Below are 13,958 nucleotides of genomic sequence, written 5' to 3' on the forward strand. Positions count from 1 at the left end.
TACAATGTAATTACTAGTTTTGCAGCCTCTTATAATACCTGGCAAAGCTAGTCCTTTTATAGTTTTTTTTTTTCCCCCAGAGTTTTCCCTGGCTCTGTTCATATATACATACGTGCCCTTGATTTAGAAAGGTTTATAACTTTGCACTGGTCATTTAAAAAATTAAGCCTATAAATAGGCACAGCTGAAACTATACCAGGATCATGCTTACATGATCATGCTCCTGGCAAGACTCAGGAACGTTTTTTAGTGAACTCTTTCCCCATGAACCAATACGATAAAATACAATGGGATAAACACACTTGAACACATAACTTGGTCATATTTTGATAACATTTTTACACAGATAGTATTAATATTGACAAGACATTTTAGATGTGTGTTAGACTTTTTTGTTTATACTAAAGAAAGCAAGAAAGTTGGTCCCTTCAAAACTTCTGATTCATTTTAATGAAAATAGCCCTAGATGGCATTTTTTTTTCTTTTTTGTCTTTTTAGGGCTACATCTGCTGCATTTGGAGGTTCCCAGGCTAGGCGTCTAATCAGAGCTGTTGCTGCTGACCTACACCACAGCTCACAGCAATGCTTGATCTTTAACCCACTGAGCAGTGACAGGGATTGAACCTGCAACCTCGTGGTTCCCAGTTGGATTCGTTTCCACTGTGCCACGACGGGAACCCCCCTATATGGCACTTTTGAGTTCTTTTAAAAAATCATTTGCAAATATTTGTTATTATGAACTGGATTTTTCTCAATGCCATTAAACTAAATCAAAATTTAAACAATAGACTGGAGGAGTTCCCGTCATGGCCCAGGGGAAAAGAATCCGACTAGGAACCATTATGTTTCGGGTTCAATCCCTGGACTTGCTCAGTGGGTTAAGGATCCGGCATTGCCTTGAGCTGTGGTCATAGATGTGGCTCGGATCTCGCATTGCTGTGGCTGTGGTGTAGGCCGGCAGCTACAGCTCCGATTAGACCCCTAGCCCGGGAACCTCCATATGCTGTGAGTGTGGCCCTAGAAAAAGACAAAAAAAAAAAAAAAAAATAGACTAGATGCTGCCAGTTGAGGTAGATACTGAGATGCACATAAGACTATAACTTTCATAAAAATAGCTAAGCTTTCATGCTAATATAAATGTATATCAATTACATTCTTACTATATTATGTGTAAAAATGTAAGCTTTATTTCAATGTAGGTTTTCACCCTTAAAAATGTTTTGAATCCACTGAGCTGAGTCTTCAGCAAGGTGTGAAGATGGGTGGGGCAGAGAAAGGTGTGTCTGACTCACGAAGTTGCTTGAGTTTCTCTTAAGGTCTTTGATTTCTCAGCCATATCATCCTGTATACCTTAGGACTAAATATGCTCATCTTTTATGTTTTTTGCTTTAATTCCCCTCCATCAAAAATTAATATCACAGTAGAAATTCAGTAATTTCCAGGGGCTAGGATGAAGGGAGGGGAGAATAGGAGAGAACAGAGGATTTTTAGGGCAGTGAAACTACACTGTATGATACTGTAATGGTGGATGTATGTCATTATACAACACCTATAAACCTATAAAATATACAACACCAAGAGTGAACTCTAATATAACCTGTGATTTGTGGGTGCTAATGATGTGTAAATGTATGTTCATCAATTATAACAAATTTTCCTCTCTGGTAGAGGGTGTTGATAACATAAGGAGGGGGAGGCAGTGCACGTGTGGGGACCGGAGGTATATGGGAAATCTCTGAACCTTCCGTTCTGTTTTGCTGTGAACCTGAAACTACTCTAAAAAATGCCTGTTAAAAACAAACAACTGGTCTCAGACCCTTTGTTATACTGAAGTGTAAATGATGGATGGAAAATTAAAACTCTATCTCTTATAAAGACCTATGTTTCTTAACATGGGAAGAAGCTGTAAAACTGATGGGCTACAGCTTCAGTTCTGACTGCAGATGGACCTCAAAGTTGATGAATGTCACAGTCTTCTCATGAATCATAAGGAGAGGAGGGGAACAGAGATGAAAGGCAAAGGGAAAAACTGAAAGAGTAGGAGAATTAAGGGCACAAATCTGTGTTCTCATCTTGGCTCTATCATTTCCAGTATGAGTGATCTTGAGAACTCCCTGAGACCTGTTTTTCTCACCTGAGTAACAAACTTCATAGGAAGAGCATCCTATTCGTGTTTTAAGGAAGACGAACCAAGATAACATATGAGGACAAGCTTACTTAATTGAAAAAATACAAAAATGTTAGTTTTTAGTCACAAAGGGGGCAGATGTGCTTTTGAAACACTTGGACTCCAGATTGACAATGGGATCAGTACACCCGGATTCCATCAGTTTTATTCTCCTTTTCCATTAACTTGGCTTGATGAGTCTCAACTTTCTCATCTATAAAATTGGGATAACAATATTAACTTCTCCAGATTGTTTTAAGGATTAAAATAAATATGCTTGTAAATTATTTAGAATAGTATCCATCCTCACTCCAATCCCAGTAAGTGCTGTCCAAAAGGTTTTTGTTGTTTCCAGTGCCTTCCCAAATTCACATGAAAAGACATGAAGTGTTAAGTCTCTGAAGTTCAGCTCAACCAGCAGTCAAGTCCCATTGGCCCAGGACAGCAGAATCCCTGACTTTCCCATGACTTCTTTTAGGGCATTTATTACTTTCTGCTTCCCTCTACTCACTGTTCCCAATGCTCACTCCTCAACCTTTGCACGGGTATGTGGCTTTTGCCCTTACCACACTATTAAAATTGCACCTGTTTTAGAGGAAGTAAGCTATAAAGGGTGTTTTGGACAGTTAAAAGTAAGTGATGCATTTAGACACTTTAAAACACAGAACAACAATCAATTCTATTTTAACCTGCTATAATATACAGTTGAGACATCGGGTATTGGTGAGAAGTAGAATAATTCTGATATATTACCATTGGTAAGGTATCTTTGAAAGAGAGGTTTATTCTTCTTTTCTTCATGCTTGTATTTTCAGTTACCACCTGTCTTCCTTTCTACAAAGCTGCTGGGTTTCTCTGGGAGTGGGGACTTCTGAACCTTGCGTGTGATTGCTTCCCTCAGTTCAGTAAAGAGATCAGTCACCAAGTCACCCTTTGCTCTCCAGTGATAGCTGCCACCTCTTGTTTTCACTCGAAATGATAAAGCAAATGAGTCAGCCCCAAGGACCCTTCAAGAATGGCACGCAATGCTAGGCCAACCTCAACTTTAATTGGAGCTTAGGAGGCTTCAAAAAAAGCCTTGAGAACCCCTTCCAAAAATACAGGCATGCACCTGGCTTCCTTTCTCTCTCTCTCTCTCTCTCTCTCTCTCTATTTGCCTTACATTTGGCCTTCTGGATTTTATTTAACTTTTTAAAAACACAAAGGTATGATTTTTAGTTTGAATAAAAAAAATGATATAGTAGCCTGTGATCTTCTTCAAGGTAAGATTCTGCGTATTTATGTGTATTTAGGTGTTTTGAATAGTAGAAGAGGGCGGATGTGTTTATTCTCCTAATCATCAGTCACTTTCTAGTCAAGCAGTATAATACTAGAAAGATCTTTTTGCTTATGCTGCATTGTTGGGTTCCTTTTCTTCTTGAGATATATTTTGCTTCAATGATTATTTTCCTAAACAATGTTGTTTTCTCCTCTGTTGTTTTTCTAAAGAAATTTAAAATATCACAACAGTTTTTTTTTGTTTTAAGTCCTTGAAATAATACGTACAGTAAAATAATTGTTCAGTAATAGTAAGTAAGAAAAACAAACTATGCAACTGAGAAATTCTAAACAACACCCAAGTCCCAAATCTAAATTACTTCTTTTGAACATATTTGTACTGTTCATTTATGTGGAGGTGTTCAATTATGTGGTAAAAGGGAGAAGGATTTTTTCCTTTGACCTTTTGTTATTGCTTCTGTATGTCTGCTTTAGAAAGAAAGCAAACCAATGGCATTTTGGAAATATTTACTTATTATTGTATCCATGGGCATTCCTTCTTTTTTGCAAGTGTTCAGTGTATTGTCATCAGAAGGAGTAGAGTGATGCTATGGAGACAAGAACAATGGGCAGCCAGAGAGTGGATAAAGTTGGTGGAAAAGGAAGCTTTGATATTAGAGAAACTGGCTTAACCCAGGATAAGGATAGAAAGAGTCAACCACGAATTTGTCCAAAGTGGCCATCTTAAAAAATATAGAATTTTAATCAAGTGAATAGGTAAGACTTCAGGTGGAATGTTTATTTATGTCTGTTTCTACATTCCTTATAGTCACTCAGATCAAAGGGTTTGGATTAAGCAGCATTGTGGTTATCAAATCAACATCCACAATAAAAATGTTATTAAGACTATGAGAAATGCCATCTGGGCCAGCTTTATGATCCATCCACCCTAATTCCACCTTTTTCAGACTGATCCAGGGTTAAGATGTGCAATGACCCGGTGGTTGCCCTCAAGACAACTTCTTAATTTTAGGAAGAGCCTATAAACAATGCCAATAACAGTGCCTGGCAAATGATTGCCTTGGGAGTAGTTAATATTTGCAGAACAAATGAATGAGTCCATAAAGTCAACCATTGTATAATTATCTACATTCCCTTGAAGCTAATCTTACTTTATGTTACCACTTGTACCTGACAGTTTCTTTGTTTTAATTGCCTTATATTATCTTAAAAATTACCTATCTTGGAGTTCCCGTCATGGCGCAGTGGTTAACGAATCCGACTAGGAACCATGAGGTTGCGGGTTCCATTCCTGCCCTTGCTCAGTGGGTTAACGATCCGGCGTTGCCGTGAGCTGTGGTGTAGATTGCAGACGCGGCTCAGATCCTGCGTTGCTGTGGCTCTGGCGTAGGCTGGTGGCCACAGCTCCGATTAGACCCCTAGCCTGGGAACCTCCATATGCCGAGGGAGCGGCCCAAGAAACAGCAAAAAAAGACAAAAAAAAAAAAAAAAAAAAAAAAAAATTACCTATCTTAAGCATCAAGAAAGAATTTTCCACCAACTTTGGTATCCCAGATTTTTATTTGATTTGTCTTTAAGTCTAAGACAGAGAAGGAGGGCTAGAGCCATGTAGTTGATGTACTCCCTACCTCAGCTGAACCCGTTTCATTCAGATGTGGAAGAATTCTGGCTTCGGTCATAGACAATATTCCTGTAAGAAAACAAACTGTTTACCAGAGTATTTCAGTATGACCAGCCTGAAGGATAAATGTTCATTATTTGTGACTACTCCTTTACATGAGGGATGATACAAGATTAAGGGGAGCAGATAAGAAAAAGAAGCATGGTTTATAAGTAATGCTGGCAGAAGAGTAATTACAGGGAGTGAGCTATTACTATGTGTTAATGATTTATTACAATAGATCCTAACAAAGCTTTTATGGTATATATTCACACAATTTTGAAAGGCCTGGAGGGACGAAAAGAGGGAGGGAACAGAGGCTCATTCCTGTGGCCAACAATTTGTTGACAAGACACTCACCACCATATTTTGCAATTTACAGGAACTAGAAATGGTTGATTTGTCAACAGCTGTTGAGTGTATGTGGGAGTGAAGAGTGGAAGAGCTTTGCCTTGTTTGCTAACCCAGATTAGATGTTGCAGAGAATTTGCCTTATTCTTTTGAGTAGAAACACAATTAAGAGAATAGCTCTAACTGAGGGAGATTTTTAAATAAAGAAACACACCCGATAAAGCAGGACACAGTGTAAGAGTCTCAGATTGAAACAGCTCTGTGAGGAGACAGTAAGAGTTTGACCCTCATGGCCTCCTGAAGCAATACTGGGCATTTAAGACAGCTAAGGTGGGTTCCCTCCAGTTTTGAATCTAGGAATTTGGTCATGGGATAAGTATACTCTCAGAGTGTACCCAAAGCAAATAAATTTCATGTATTTAATTAATGAAAAACAAATAACGAATTTTAGAATTTTTTTAAAAATCTCTGGCAGAGGAGAACATTCCAAGAGAAAGGAATCACGTTAGGTTTGTATACTCACACCTATCCCACACCAAAAAATTTACATTGCTTTGAGAGTGCATTAGTTAAAAAAAAAAAAATCTCCCATCGCTTCTCAGTAGGGATACACTTTCAACAGACTGGAGACATTAAGAGAATTACATCAGAAAGTCCTTCAACTAACAAGAACTGAAATGTTTTCAAAATGCCTTGTATTGGTTTCAAGAGTATTTATTCCTCTGGCTCCCTGGCTGTGGGGTTGCTTCTCCTCTTCCTTTTGGGTATAGATATAAGCTCTGTTGTCACCCATCCCAGGCTACTGCACTCTCCTTTGTAATCACCCTTTATTAAGCTCTCGTTACATTATCCTAATTTGGGGATGCCATCTTTTTCCTCCTAGGAGTCTGATATATCACCTAATATCATGAAAGAGTATGAGGCGTCTCCACTGTAGAGTGAGAGTTTTGTAAGTAAGACAATCTGATAAATAGAGAGAGAGAGAGAGAGAGAGATTCCATTAAAGGATCAGCCAACTTGTGAGGGAGATACCAAGGTCCCAGCTTGCCTAGTGGGACCAGCTGCCTGGGAATGGCTTGGTCTGCTGTAGTTGCAAGTCTTCCTTCTCTCTTTCCATGTAGGATCATTTAATACAGTAACACTTTCCTTAGGAATCTAGCACAAAACCCCTCTCCTTTTCTTTGGTAATGTCACCATCTTTTCAGTCAGGGTTCTTCTTTCTGTTCTTCTCAAAATTAACGTACAGTATGAGATATTGCCCTCTTCTATTGTGAATTTAGAGTCAAAAGCGATAGGATTTTCAAGCTGTTAAGTGTTGTTTGAAGCCAAATAGTACAACTTCCTCCTTTCACACATAAGCAACTGAGGTTTCTGTAGCCAGCTGCAGAAGGTGCTTGTGCAAAGCCACACATCTCATGGTTATTGCCAGTGTTAGAGCCCATGAAACCCACAGCCCTGTTTTCTCCAGTCTAATCTTTCTGTCCAGAGACTTTGGACTTGACATGTGACACCACTCAGATTAGAGGCCTCGGGCAAAGACCTCTGAGGGGAGTTTTGCAGAACAAATAGAACAAATAGACAGAAGAGAAAATACAAAAAAAGGAAACTGTTTCTAACTCCTGTGGGAATTTTCTGAGGTATGCTTTGAGAAATGTGCTTTATCAGGAATCCAACTACAATCTAGCCACCAAAAATTTCTGTCATTTTTTAACAGGATGGACATTTTAAACAAAAAATCAGTATGTTAGGGTTATGCATGAGGCTGGTAGCCCAGGAAAGCAGTTCACTTCCTCCTCTGCTTTGCTTTAGTCACCCCCAGTAAAGAGGGGACCAGTGGGGCTCAGAGGCTGGAGTGTGCAGGCCTGGGCTGGACTTAAGCTTTGACCTGTTATTTACTGGAAATAATCCTGAGTGGAGCTAATAAATGTTGTAGGTTTGCTCTCATTCCTTGGATCCAGGATTATTCATCATAATTAAAATTTATTCCTTTTTTTTTTTTTTTGACTGCCCCCCCCCTGCCCCCGGCATGTGGAAATTCCCAGACCAGGGACTGAACCCAAGCTACAGCTATGACAGTGCCAGATCCTTAACTCATTGAGCCACCATGAAACTCCTTAAATTTTTTTCCTAATATAACATAGCTTATCTCAAACTCTAATAATATTTCACTTTTAGATGTGGCAACCTCAGAAGCAGAATATACTTGTGATCCCCCTTCAGTAAAAGAGATGCTTCCTTAACCATTTGAAATAAGAATTGGGAATACTGAAAGGGCTTCCCTGTCAGGTTCATTTTATTTTCTTTGTAGCTTCATTTTGTGAGGTTTTTCTGTGAGTAAGTTCTTATTAACTTCAAAAGGCAGGCCCTGAGCTTTGACAGGCTATTGGAAATGGGCAGAAAAAAGTACCAGACAAATATTTTAATAATTTGCATGTTTGGAGGGACATACTTTCATAGATGTATTAGATTTCTAGGGTTACCATAACAAAGTACTATAAACTGGGTGGCTTAGAACAATAGAAATTTACTGTCTAATAGATCTGCAGGCCAGAAGTCTGAAAGCAACATGTCAGCAGGGCCATGCTCCTTCAGAAGGCTCGAGGGAAGGATCTGCTTTGGGGCCTCTCTCCTAGTTTCTGGTAGCTTCCGGCAGCTTCTGGCATTCCTTGGCTTGGAGATGGCCATCTTCTCCCCATGTCTCTTCATGTCACATTCCCTCTGTGTATGTCTGTGTCAAAATCTCCCCCTTTTATAACTACCTCAGTCGTAGTGGAATAAAGCCCATCCTAATGACTATTTTAACTTGATTATCTTTGTAAAGACCCTGTCTTGAAATAAGGTCACATTCTAAGGTTTAAGGAGTTAAGACTTCAACATACTTTTTTTGGGGTGGGGTGGGGGGAGGGACAACTCAATTCAAATCATAGCAACACAGTCTTTGAAGCTGAATGGAATTGCTACTCAAGGTTGCTGAGCTACTCAGACCCAAACATTCTGACTGGGACTTTTCATCAGCTCATTTAGGGCCCACCTTTATTTGGTGTGCTGCCTACCATAAGTAAGGATAAAAACATGGGTTTAAAATTAGAGGTCTGGGAGTTCCCATTGTGGCTTAGCAGTAACAAATCCAACTAGTATCCATGAGGATGAGGGTTTGATCCCTGGCCTTATTCAGTGGGTTAAATATCCTGCATTGTGGTACGCAGATTGGATCTGGCATTGCTGTGGCTGTGGCGTAGGCCAGCAATTGCAGCACCAATTTGACCCCTAGCCTGGGAACTTCCAATATGCAGTTGTGGGTATGGCCCTAAAAAGACAAAAAACAAAAAACAAAAAAACAAACAAAAAAAGACAAGTGGTCTTGGAGTTCCCACTGTGATGCAATGGGATCGGCATTATTTTGGCAGCACTGGGTTGCAAGTTCAACCCCCAGCCTAGCATTGTGGGTCAAGGATCTTGGGTTGCCACAGCTGCAGCTTAGGTGGAGACTTCGGCTCAGATCTGATCCCTGGCCCAGGAACTCCATATGCCATATTTGGCCAAATGTGAAAAAACAAAAAAAATAAAATTAATGGTTTTGAGGTATGGGCTGGTGGGGCTTGCTGTGTTCTTTCTGCCCTTTCTGAGTTTCATGTGCAAATGAGATACTGCTCAAAATGACAATGATGTGCTTGTCTTGTACTCTAAGTCATTTTAAGATTGTGATTTCAGGCAGAGATGTAAGAGTTGAAAAATCAAAAAATGAAAATGATTGCAAGTTTTTGGAAATTAGGTTAAAAAATAGACAACTAGAGTTTTATAATTATTATATACTTTTTTTTTTTTTTTTTTTGGTGGAAGTTCCTGGGCCAGGGATCAAACCTGTACCACAATAGGGACAATGCTAAATACTTAACCCACTGAACCACCAAGAAACTCCCAGTACTCATTATATTCTTATTCAAAGTTCCTAATAATGTGAATTTTTTAGAAGTTAAACATCCTCCTTTCTTTAAAAACAAAAGATAAAGATATTCCTAATTATATATCTTCTAATTATATGAAAATGATGTTCAACATTTCATAAAAAGTTTCATATGGCTAAAATACAAGAGGATACAAAAATTATAGTATTATTTAAGGATTCTGGAGGTGTTTTGATTCAGTTAACCATATTTAAATGTATAGAAAATTTTTCTTTTTTATGCCTGTAAAATCAGAAACACATGGATTTGCAAAATGATACATATCTCAATGTAATTAAAACTGTTTGCTGTTTTGCAATTATCACCCAGCAGCCTTGGTACTCTTGCTTATATTGCTATTAATGCTGACATCAGTACTACTAATAACAACAGCTGATATTTATTGAGCACATAGGTTGTGCCAGACACTGTTCCAAGTGCTTTGTCATGTTTTGACTGATTTTACTTCACAACTCAGTGAGGTAAATACCATTATCTATAATTAAAGAAACCAAAGCCTCAAGTTACACAGTAAGTGGCAAGGCCAGAATTCACATCTGGACTCAGAGCTCTCAGTCTTATCACTAAAACAAAACAAAACAAAACAAAACAAAACAAAACAAAACAAAAAGCTTCTTGTGGAGAACATTCCAAAGCCAGTGCCATAGAACATCAAAGTTATTAAAAGCTCCTAAAAAAAAGAAAAAAAGGAAAATGCTTATGCAGCTAAGTATATTTGGGCATTACTGCTATGTAAACCCATAACGTATGCTATATTAAACATTGTAAGAATTTTCCCAGCAAAGAAACCTATAAAATAGAATGTAAGATTGAAATTTCAACTAGGCATCCAAGATAAAGTTAATGCAAAAGTCCCAGGTGAGTTGCTAAGTCACCATATGCAGACTGTAAAATCTTAGATCTTTTCAAAGAATGGAGAAGTTTTGTAAGATCTTCTTGGGAGAGACTAGTAGCTACGTTGTGGGACCCTGACTTTTTTCACTTGGGAAATTTCCTACCTCCTACACCAAGCCCAATAAGCAAGGGCCGAAGTGGGACTGACTGCTGGAGGAGCTTAGTGTATATCCCATATGTTGGGGACACTGCAGACTGGAATCAATTCCCTCCTAGGAAGTGTGGACGCAAAAGTTGGCTCATCATCAATTTGGTGGCCGATCTAGAGCCTAACTATGTGGGGGCAAGGATGATTCATTGCTTCCCATGGGCCAATGGTGGGCAACAGGGAGTGATAGCTGCTATGGAGTCTCTCAGCTGATGGTCTAGAGGGTAAAGGGAGGTGGACATCCTGAGGAACTGAGAAATATCACTCAAGTCTTGAGAGTCACTACTAGAGAGGTCCCCTATGATGGAATGTTCAAAGAACCTTTAAAATCAACCCATATGAGTCACATTCACCATCTCCTATGCCCAAAGAACATGCAGTCATTCAACAAAGTAAGGGCTTTAAATCCCCTTACCTTTTCTCCCTGTTCTCACCTAGGGTTGCTAAATAAAATACAAGGTCTTCAGTTAAGTTTGAATTTCTGAAGAACAATGGACACTTTTTATTTAAAGTATACCACATACAATATTTGAGACATGCTTATATTAAAAATTATTTGCTCTGCTTCTGAAATTCAAATTTAACTATGCACTCCATATTTTCATCTATTAAATCTGGCAAACTTACCCTACCCCATCTTTCCCTAAGGAGCTGGCAAGTAGGTGAATAGTGAGGGGAGGAAAAGAACAGAAGTTATTATATTTTCTGAGTTAATGCTTTGTTTTTGAGATTTAAAGCTCTTTCCAAAAAATAAGTGGAGAAGTCAACAGACTTGTCAGGGTCTTCAGGCTGGGGGCAGAGGATGATTGCTCTAGTGTATAAATTAGAAAATGATTAGATGAGAATAAAAAATGAAAATTATGTTTTGAGTATACCACAAATCTTCTTTGTTAGACAATCCAGGTGTATTTTATATGACTTGTTTATGGAGCTATTCCTCTCCAGGACCATAATAACTATTAACTTTGTTAGGGTTTTGCCATGGGGCTGAAAGTGGGTTCAAGTTTTACCAAAATCCATGATCTCTGTGAGAAGGAGTGAATAGATGACTGTGTGGGAGTGGGAACAGAGTGTGTGAATGGATGCTGGTTTAAGCAACAAATGTCCAGGGCAGCTGGAAATATAAGTTTCTCTAATTGCCTTCATGCAGGGCCGGTGCTCAGAACTATATAACCACATACATCCTCATGGGCATTAACCATTCTGAAAGCACACTGCAGTTGGCACAGGAGCTTGGCTCCAAAAGTCCTCCTGCTTACAAAGTGTTAATCCTTTAGATTATTGATTTTAAAGGGTCCAGGATCTCCTAATGAAGGTGACAGAGGCCACAATATGTGGGCATTCAGAGGACTCAGGGCAGTGGCTAATTCCCAGATGGAAGAGAAATCTATCACTACCTTAACAAGGTTTATAATTGTACCCATCTGTATCAGCTCAATGATTTTTAAGACACAAAAGACTTTTGCTTCTGAATGATTCTTTTTTTTTTTTTTGTCTTTTTTTTGTTTTTTTTTTTTTTTTTTTTTGTTGCTATTTCTTGGGCCGCTCCCGCGGCATATGGAGGTTCCCAGGCTAGGGGTCGAATCGGAGCCACAGCAACGCGGGATCCGAGCCGCGTCTGCAACCTACACCACAGCTCACGACAACGCCGGATGGTTAACCCATTGAGCAAGGGCAGGGACCGAACCCACAACCTCATGGTTCCTGGTCGGATTCGTTAACCACTGCGCCACGACGGGAACTCCTGCTTCTGAATGATTCTTCGCTTAATTTCCTCATTTGAAAAACGAGTGGGTTGAAGTAGATGATTTTTCAGTTCCTTTGATAGAAATATATCTGAAAGAAACAAAACCACTAATTTGAAAAGATACACAAGGAGTTCCCACTGTGCCACAACGTGCTAATAATTTGGCTTTTCTCTGAGGAGGTACTAGTTCTATCCCTGGCCCAGTGCAGTGGGTTAAGGATCTGTCATTGGTGCAGCTATGGCATAAGTCGCAGGTCCATCTTAGGTTCAATTCCTGGTGTGGAAATTTCCATATGCGTTGGGTGCAGCTAGAAACGAAAAAGAAAAGAAAAAAAGAAAGACACATGAATACCAATGTTCATAGTAGCATTATTTACAATAGCCAGGCTATGGAAGCAACTTAAGTGTCCATCAACAAATGAATGAGTAAATAAGGGATGGTATATATGCACAAGAGAATACTGCTCAGCCATAAAAAAAATTTTGCCATTTGCAGCAACATAGATGGATTTGGAGGGTATCATGCAAGTAAAACAAGTTAGAGAAAGACAAATACTGTATTATGTCACCTATATGTGGAATCAAAAAAATATACAGCAAACTAGTAAATATGACAAAAATGAAGCAGACCCACAGATATAGAGAACAAAGTAACAGTTACCTGTGGGGAGAGGAAAGAGGGGACAATATAGGGGTAAAAGGGGAAAAAAAGGGGTTATTATGGGATTATATGAAATCATGAGTGTAAAACCTTTGAAAATTGTAAAGCACTGTAGGAGAATTTAGAGGGCCTTTAATTCAGTTTTTTTTTTTTTTAAAGTAGCACTGTTTTGACCTTAATGGAAAGCAGAGAGGCACAAAAAAAGAAATGGCTAAAGAAAAATTAGAGTTAAGATGGAAGCCATACATTCAGGTAGAGATAATTCAGTGGCTGAAATAATCCATTCTCAGAAGCTGCTGTTGGCAGGGTTGCCTAGTGGTGCTGGAAGGATAGGGAGTGGGTAGTGGCCAGGAGGTCATTTTCCTCTTCCTCTGGTCAGTGTCCTCACAGGGCAGAGCTGAAGTGAAGTTAGAGAACACAAATTTTTCTCCCAGGCTTCCCCTGCCTCCTCTAACTTTCCCTGAGAAGCCTTCTCATTGTCTTAAATTCTCAGCTGGGCTGGTGGTCACCTTAGATTTGAAAAACAAACAAAAATCACACACAGGGGAGGAAGTTTTTCCTAAAATAAATGGAAAATCAGTAACAATGATGATGCTGTCTTCTATCTCCCACTGCCTTTCTTGTCCCTCTGCCAACCCTACCCCCTTCCCCCAGTTAATTTTTCCAAAGGGCAGTGTTGTAGGCATCAGAATTATATGGAAGGGGGAAGCATATTATATCCAATTCTTATATATTTTTTTCTACATAGAGACATAGATAAAATGTGATATTTTTTATTTTTGATCTGTCTGATGGAGCATTTTAAATATTTGCAGGTCTATATTTGTAGATTTTTCTGCACTTTAAGTCACCAAAAATGTCAAACCAAGAAAGACTTTGACTTCAAAGAGATAATTTCTTGCCTGTAGCTAGCATTTTCTCCTTTCAGAGCAAAACTGTGGCTTGGTAGATCCTTAGGTCCTTCCCTCCATCTTTATGTATAAATTCTTGTAAAGTTATAGGTAACAGATATCTGTGTTAATTAACCTAGCTGAAAAGCTTTACTTACAGAGACTTCTAAGGAAAGGCAGAGTCACAGGAATAAGGA

The sequence above is a fragment of the Sus scrofa genome, chromosome 13, assembly GCF_054392235.1.
Source record: "Sus scrofa isolate SSC_HxYL_T2T_F1_AM1 chromosome 13, Sscrofa_HxYL_maternal_Yorkshire_Landrace_v2.0, whole genome shotgun sequence".
NCBI lineage: Eukaryota > Metazoa > Chordata > Mammalia > Artiodactyla > Suidae > Sus > Sus scrofa.